The 9,045-nt window shown below is 37.3% G+C and overlaps 1 long non-coding RNA gene across 2 annotated transcripts; it reads right to left on the reverse strand.

Moving 5' to 3' along the window:
- Window positions 1–8,104, reverse strand: LOC127970408 (uncharacterized). 2 transcript variants are annotated; one of them, XR_008156598.1, is made up of 5 exons: window positions 7,962–8,104; window positions 4,678–4,704; window positions 4,435–4,555; window positions 3,997–4,100; window positions 1–1,420 (listed from the first exon to the last, which is right to left on the reverse strand). It is a non-coding gene; the product is annotated as an uncharacterized LOC127970408 (long non-coding RNA). The 2 variants fall into 2 exon arrangements; XR_008156599.1 differs by lacking the exon at window positions 1–1,420 and adding an exon at window positions 3,199–3,742.
- Window positions 8,105–9,045: the final 941 nt, after the last annotated feature.

Genomic DNA, 9,045 nt, shown 5'->3' on the forward strand with positions numbered 1-9,045 from the left:
CCTCAGAAACATCTGGATACATTTGGCCATCGTAAAGAAAGGAAAACCTGACAACATTACACGTAAATACATACACAAACATTGGCCACAGGAGACACTTTAAGACTTTAAACGGCAATCTATCTCAGCTGGCCAGAGACAAATATTAATACCAGGATAAATAGGTTCAGAAAATATAACGATTCCAAGATACTAAGATTCTAAGTCTTACCAAACAAGAAGTACAGTAGTAGCATTTTTTCTGTGCTGGAGAATTCCCATCTGTGCTGATGTACCTGCTGTTATTTATGAGGGCTCTTGTTTAGGCATGCACACCACAGATGCTTGTAATTAATCCAGCATGCAATTAGATATGGTTTCAATTCACAGCTGAGTGTAATTAACTTCTGATGTCCTTCCTCTCCGAGCGAGCTAGCACCGGTTTGAATTAGATAGCATAAGCATGATTTCTATTCTCTGAAATAAGGCAAGAAGTACAAGACTAATTTCATGTTTTCTTTCAGAAATAATCAATTTCCTTTGAAAGTGTTTCTGAGGCTGATTAGTTCACAGACCATTTAATTGGCATGTTGTTTAGATCATATGAGGACAGAAGTCAAAATTCCGAATGATCTTGAAATGAGAAGCTAGTAATACACTAACTTTGCCAAATCCAGGAAGTGATGGTATGTACTTGATTCATCCGTTTTTGTCATATTATATTTTTTTCAATTCAATGCATAATTTATTGCTAAAGTACTGAAATCAATTTTGGAACATTTATATATTAATATAGCTAAATAGGCAAAGATTTAGGTGCATTTATAATAATCTAAACGGTAAAGAAGAAAGAAAGGTCCTCTTCTTTGGTTCAAAGAAAATCTGGTTCTTCCAAGTCTTCAGCCTCTGATTTTCAGCTTTTGAGTAACTCTGTGGCTGCCTTCCATAAGACCTCCTCTTGGTTTGTGTTAATGGGGGCCATTAAGGTCTTTCCAGAGTGTAGACGAGTGGAGCAAAGCTCCATTTATGTTGCTTATGAGGCTTTGGATGAGCTGGGAAGCGGACCACCTTTCTCTCTGTATCTGCTGGGCCGTTCTGCCATATCCTTCACCGGAGCGACGCTTCACAGATTCGCCTTGACCTCCCCACCATTTCCAGCCATCAATGCGAGGCCAAGCTCCCTTCTGCTTTTGTAGATGGGCACATCTTTTTATTCTAAATCCGCTCTCATTACAGATCCTCTCAGCCGGTCAGTAAGAAGACCTCAGCTGAAAGTTGGGGAAGTAATTGAGCGGATCTTTCCCTCGAAGGCTGACTGCCCGGCTCCTATTTGCCTAGATTCAGGATGTAGTGGCCATGGCTGGGCTGTCTGTCGGCCGGACTTCATCTGAGCGTTCACGTCTGGACACCGGGTTCTTCATCTCATTATCAGCCAGTAGAACTGTCAGAAGGGGAAAAAACAAGGTTGTAATGTAATCTGGTCACTGGACTTTTTCCTCTTCTTAATGATGGTCTTTCTTGCTCTCTCTGCCCTTCTGCTCTTCCTAGTCACGTCTGATAAACTCACGTGGTAATGTGAACGGGCCGATTGCACAATATGATATTGATCTTCACCTGCGGGCAAGTGCCATTATCGCTGATAACCATGTAGATGAGACAAACAATCTAATTAAGAAAGAAAATTCTAAAAGGAAAGAATGCATTAATTCGCTGCGCAACATCTGTTAACTAGTTAGGATTGGTTAATAAGCAAAATAATTAGGGTTCCATCCTGTTTGATTCCCTCAGCTTCTTCTTCTGTATTCCTATCTGGAGGTAAAGCGAGCACTGCTACCCTCAGGCAGAGGAAGCATTAATATGAGCCCAAGAGAGCCATTCACAGGCAGGAAGAGAGGAGGCATCCAGAGGAGGCTCCCCGGCTCTCCACCTGGGCGATTGGGAGGCTAAACGGCGCAGATATCGCTTATTAAACCATCTGCCTCATGCTAATTAGATTATCACAGATAAAGAGAAGGAGTTTTCCTTGTAGACTTTAATGAGATAATGGGTCAACCAATTGCACAGGGAAGATGGATGCAATTCAGAGACGCTGACTGCAGTATTTCAGGTGTAGGTCAGCAGAGGAACAGATATAAGTTTGAGGGTGATTAATCGCGTGTATCCAAAAAAAAAAAAAAACCCCTAAGGAGAATGAAAATAAAAACAGAATGTACAGAAACTCCAGGATAAAACTCTTTATCTGAAAGCTGCAGCTATGTCTTGGATCATCTTCATAGTTCAAAGACACATGATTTGGCAAATCACAAGCATTACTGGGCGTTTCTTCTACTACTAAAATTAGATTTTTGTTAAAACTCTGAAAAGTACTTCTTAAACTTTAAACAATCCATCATACAAATATTATTATATCATTTACATATCAACTAATTTACAGATGCCCTAAAATTATCAAAACAATGAAATAAATCAATTTTAAGTAAATTACATAAGCAAGTGTCATTTCCACCACAACAAACAATTTTACAATTAAAACTTTTTATTAAAAGCGAAATTAGTGAGACAAAAATGCCTGCAAAAACAAGCATGAGATGAAATGTGACAGTAAATCTAATTTTATTACTATTTTTATTGTGCGTAATTTGTTGTAATTTTGTCAAAAAGTATGATTTAATATGAGTATGTGACAAAGTGCTATTAAATAAGCCTTAAATAAACAGATATATATATATATATAATTTCCATCATTGTTATTTGTGGTGGAAATAAATGGATGAATATGAATTTAAACAGAATAAATGTAGTAGAAATGAAATTTGGGGAGGGGTGGAGTTAAAAACTCCACCCCTTTCAAAACATTTTCAAAAAATATTTCCAAAAAAGAGCCACAATGAAAAAAAAAACCCACCCTATTATTATACTTACTAAATAAAGTCATAAATCCGGCACCAAACAAGATCAGTATTGATTTAGTATTGTACGCCGGTAACAGGAGTGACTATAAAATACCTGGTCTAGCAAACATCTGGTTTCTTTTTTTGTCATAGATAAATTTCATCTTTAAAGGAGGGTAAACTGAGAGCTCTGCTAACTAATGAAGCAAAGGCTATCGATTAGGCCTGTCACAAGAGGAAGGCATTAAAGTACACATTCAATAAGGCACTTCATATCCCGTCCAGCTAGTGTAAATGTTAAGTGCTAAAGAATATTACCAGGATCAATACTTGAGAGCAACTTCACATATAGCATGCCATGTCTTCTCACTTTCTCACAGGACAACTTGATGCATACACAACAGAAAGTCCCATTTCCATAAAGCCTTCGCTGTAATCAACAACTCAGCAGTGTAAACTGGAGCTTATTAAAATGTAATAACGATCACTTTGTCCCTATTCACAATAAATAACTAACTCAATTTCCTCTCGGTTACGGCGAGAGAGGCTCCTTAAGCAAGACAAATGAATGGTTTGCAGCACAGACTAACAACATTAACTGGCTAATTAAACAACAATAGAGGATGCCGGGGCTTCTTGCGATAATTATGCAATGTAGTTTAATGAAAAGGTTAACTGTGCATGAGAAATACGATGTCTTTGTCTCAGTGCCAGACCAGTCGGGGAGCAGAAAAACAATTTTTTCTTTCGGGATTTTCCTCACTAAACAAGGTTTATTGCCTTGTGGTTACCACATAGTAATGTAGTGCTCATGTGGAAGAAGCAGGTTCGAATCAAGTTCAGGTCTAGCACCAACTCCATCCCATCAATTCCTGTCAAAAAAAAAAAATTATATATATATATATATATATATATATATATATATATATATATATATATATATATATATATATATATATATATCTCCAACAAATTTACCATTGGTTTTGTCAGAAAAAATAAAATAAATAAATGCAATAGTTGTTCACAGTGCTTATTTTCACAAAGATCTAAAAGATTTACCACAATGCAATTTAAGAAAAGTTCTTGGATCATCTGAAGCGGACTCGTTGTGCTCGATTATTACCTGTATGCCTTGAGAAGCTGATGGTGGTTGTATCACACAGTCCTGAGCTCCATTGTGCCTTCCAGGTGTCTTACTGAGAGCTTTCCTCCACTGGCCTCCTCTCACTGAAATGTAATTACAGCCCCTGCTGAGAGGTATGGATAGCCACATTTCCATACGCTAAGCCTTTAAATATTCCATTAATTGATAATGTAAATGCCCTTGAGATGCAGACTTTAAGCTGGTAAATCACTACTGGGGCCTCCTTTCCATTGCAACACATCTGTCTCAGTGACAAAAGCTCTTCTAAAACCTTCCAAAGGAAACCTTATGACCCTCCTGTTTTTACATTACGTCTATACAAAAATCTACTTTTTATATCTATATCTCAGTAAATTTATTGTAAGTTACTAGTAAAGTTACTAGTGTGAAACGTTTAGGTGTGTTGGTGGCCCTCACCTTGAATATTTAAGTAGTCCCCTGGACGAAAAGGCCACACTGGCCTTGTTTGCTACTCTTCAGAAAATATTGCTGAAAGGCATTCTAGTTTTGTGTGCTGTCCTACAGAAAGTCTTTTTTGCTGGATTTGAGATACAGTGGAAAATGACAGGAAATTAAAGATCAAGAATGTGATTAGAAATCCAACCTGTGTCACCCATATGAGAATCATCACATCTCAACATGCCTGGAAAATGCACTTACCTCCTCATTTTCTGAGCCATCGATGTTCTACAAAAATGAGAGAAACCAGAAAATTGATTTAACTTTTTTTATATAGAAGCACAGTATTTAAAACCTAGCAAACCATGCTGCTTAGAAATGTAAGTGCTTATTCCAACCACAGAGTGTTTATTAATTGAAATAAAAACCCTCTAGAGTCAAAAACAACCATGGGATCAATAATGTATGGCTGCGCATTGTGCATGTGATGCAGCTGTTAATTATTCAGTAAACGGACTAACATACAAGTCCATTAGTGTTTTTTTAAACGCAAAATTCCTTTGCATAAAAGCAGCTAGCTTTCATTTTTATCATGGCTTACAAGCTTAAAGAATTTATGATCGAAAAATATTTATCTCGTTTTGAAAGCGTAGGATGCAAATCTCCAATGATGAACCATAATGGATGATGTCTTTTCAAAAAGAAATGCGCTGTACAGAGCATTCCCACTGCAGGCATTTGAGAGGCTTTTGTCATGAATTTGTGATGAACTGTCAGTTTACAAATATAAAAACATGAATATTGTTGGCATTTACACTGTTTTACTTATAGTTGACACATTTAATATGCTCACTAAAAGCTAACAGGTTTAAATGACTTCCTCTTGCTGAGTGCAGAACTGTTTTTTGCATGCAGGGGTGATTCTGAAAACAGTTCTTGTATAACATAGCATCTGTGCATAACATTTACATTAAAAAAAATGCAGAATATTAGCTTGTTCAGCAGATGGTCACACACTAGCAAAAGCATGCAAACTCATGCATATACAGCGACAAAACTGCCACCATTTAAAAAAATCCATATTATATATATATTTTTTTTTTTACAAATGCTGATTTATTAACCAAATGAATCACCCATCATATATAAAGTATTTTTTTTTAAATATAAATACATATAATTTAATTATATTATATTTATATAACATAAGGTACCCTTTATTTATATATATATATATATATATATATATATATATATATATATATAAATAACAATAACAGACTGACGTGAATGTCATGTATTTTTAAGATGCTGTTGTAAAGTTTAAAGTACTTTTGTTTTGTATGTTTTCTTTTTATTGCATTGCTATTTATATAAAAAAATGTGTTTGATATAAAATATCAATCTAAGTGTCTTACTATAGGGCCCAAAAGATATCCATCACACCCGTTTGTTACTAGTAAACGCCAATGCCTTTGATCACTGGTTAGCGGCGTACACATGAATGATTTATTTGTCATACACCCCTGGAGTTATGCTTAAAGTATTTTCACACCCTTTCCACAGCCTCATCTATCCCACAAACATGTCACCTTGTTACGCAAACTGACAGGAGTCAAGAAAAAAAAGCAGAGACGGTAAACAGCTACACGACGGCGGGACCGAGCATTGCTTTCAGAAGATCACAGAGCTGAAATTGCACCTGACATTTCAAAAGGCGAAAAAGTTACGTGTGCACACGCTCTGCTGACAGAGTTTCTCCCCCGTTCGCCCTCTCTGGGGTGTTCCTTTATTAATGAGCAGCACACATAAAACGCAACAGTATGACTGAGGGTGTCACTCATCAAAAAATACTCCATTCACTGCCGTCTCCTCGCATGGAGAGGAACCACTCTTTTTTATAAGGACAAGAGACAATCGCTGATTGCCTGGTCTTTCAGATGACCAGACCTTCAAGCCTCATTTTTCAGACACGGTATGAATATTGTATGCAAAGTGAAGCTAGTTTTTGGCAGCACAGGGAGCCTAGGACTGAGCCGCAGATATATAGAGGAAGGCTTCTTCTCAAAGAAGGCTTTACTGTGCGGAGATGTGTGTGCGTTTGTGTGCAGGAAAAAGTGAAACCAAGAAAATGCTTGAGTGACACTTTTTTTTATCCAAGCTTGAACTGTTACTTTATTCTTCTAATGCAACACGCCTTTTTTACCATTAAGATTTGTAGCAATAATGCACGGATTTATTTTCCAATCAAAAGAAAACAAGCCAAAAACATTTCCAAAATATGATCAACTGCATTTAATTGTCTGTATAATCAAAGAAGCTGAGCACGAGAGAAGTTTTGGTGTGCACAGCAGAGGCGGCTGCTGTAACTCAGCTGTGGGGCTAATAGGGTGGAGGGGGGAGAGTCTGGCAGGGACAGGTTTGATGTGGAGCTGTCACTGATGGAGAAGGTACTGTACCTGAGCATGTCCAAAACACCAAACACAGACCTCTGCTCCTCCTCTGCTCCAAAAAACAGAATACAGGAACACAGTTGTTTGAATAATAAATACTCTCGAGTGGCAGGGTGCCTGCAGAGACTCGCGCCCAGAAAACGATGTTGATGTGTGGGGAAAGCCGGCCCGACATATGTTGCCATGAATAAGGTATACGCGAGACATCAATGCAGCTTCCGGATTTCCAGGAGCAGGAGTTTCTCTCTGGCGTAAATTGACACATCCTGAGCGGGAATAAACTTTTGCAGGAAAAGCATCGTCCTTCGAAAAAATTTGCCACAATTCATTTCCCGAGTTGGTGACCAAGTCTGTGAAAGTTTCTCTACTGGTTTTCTTGGGAGTTGGTATCTTATTACCTGAAAAAAAAAACACTGGAGAGAAAAAAAAATGTCTCTAGCTGGTCATTAGCTGGACTACTAGCTGATATGGCCGAGGGGTGACCTAGTAGACCTTGGACATTACATTTCTGGACTGATTGTTATTATGTTGTGGCCAACAACAGAGCAATGGATGATATAAAATCCTATACTATTTAAATAAATAAAATAATTACAAATGGTTGAAAACTAAAATTAACAGTTTACTAGTCTATCTTTCTGTGACAAATTTTGGATTAAGGCATGTGTTAAGTGCATGAACGTGAATAAAAATTTGTTGTGAATTTAGACATGAAATTCAAAATTTATACAAGATTTGTTATTAAAATATTAGCATTTGTTTTAATAAAAAAATAAAACTAAGTATATTAAAAGTCTGTTGTTGTCTGTTTGTTGATGTATATATATTATATATATATTTTTTTTGTTTTTTTTTGATAATTTATGATATATGAAATGAGATGATACATCATGTGGGTTGATCCTAATAAATAAATTCAAAATCGCCAACATAATCTGAAAAACATCATGATTTAGATAAACTGTGCATCCTTAGTCTTAAAGCTAGAAGAGCACAAGCTTGCCTTCAGGTCCAGCTCTGTTCCAGTATGAAATTCTATTCACATTGGAAATTGTCAATCTGGTTAGTTAACATAACGACAGAAAAACTTACTTTGTGAAAACATGCTCCTGGTCTAATTCATCAGTGCGAAGAAATCTCTGTCTGACTGTCTTCCTTTCTTGCAGATGCCACTAAGGCTGCAAGGATGGGAAAACAAAGTTAACAAATAGTCAAATAGTGTTGTATCAAATGCAGGATTTCTTGCCTCTAGCTAATGCAGTAGAGCAAATAAAAAATAAAAAAATATTAAAAGAATCATTATTTTTTAGACAAAGTGTCTAAAAAAGTACAGCCGGTGGTGTTTCAGGATGGTACACTGTGAAATCACATTCAGGTCTTGGCTCCACTGTGGTGTTGAATGCTTTCCACAACGAATATTCGGTTTTACTCTGAAATACGACACATTACAGAAGTAAAATGGGTTGCAAATTTAATTTCTGACTTGAACCATGTTCCAAGACACAGTTTGACAACCTAAACTTAGTTTTCCACTTTACATATATAAATAAAAAAAGTTTGAAAAGTTTAAAAAGACTCTGCTTAGCTTTGGAAAAAAAAAAAAAAAAAAAAAAAAGATCACCGGGCAGGTGACTAATAAAAACGCAAGCAGGTACTAGTGGCAGAATATTTCATCCACTTTGGGACAGCTGTGTCTTTTGATGGCCCTGGGAATGGAGCCATTTTAGTAGTTGATGTGTCCAGCCGTAACCGATATCTAATACGCTGTTATGCAGCGCACCGAACATGACAGAAAATCATTAGCCACCATTGGCTGCTAACTGTCACATGAATGATTGAAGAAGCAGTGAAGCGTTCAGTTTTGCGTGGCAGTAAAACGTCCGCCTGAAAGAGCGCGATCCCGGCGAGACTCATGATGAAGCATCTTGAGGGAAGGCCACCTTCACCCTCCTACAGAACATGAGCGGGAGGTGAAAGAGCACCTGTGTTACAGCCAGCTAAGATCTGACACCGGGGTCAGTCGAGCCATATGGTGTCTGTTCTATACCAAAGATCTCTAAATGCCAGCTGATGCTATGAGATGTGGCTTTACACAGCAAGCCGGACACACAGAGGAAGTCAACACTTCGAGGGCACAATGCGGAATGGTACCTTTTCAAAATCTCAGTAATCTTGG

Source organism: Carassius gibelio, chromosome A4 (assembly GCF_023724105.1).
Source record: "Carassius gibelio isolate Cgi1373 ecotype wild population from Czech Republic chromosome A4, carGib1.2-hapl.c, whole genome shotgun sequence".
In the NCBI taxonomy this organism is placed as follows: domain Eukaryota; kingdom Metazoa; phylum Chordata; class Actinopteri; order Cypriniformes; family Cyprinidae; genus Carassius; species Carassius gibelio.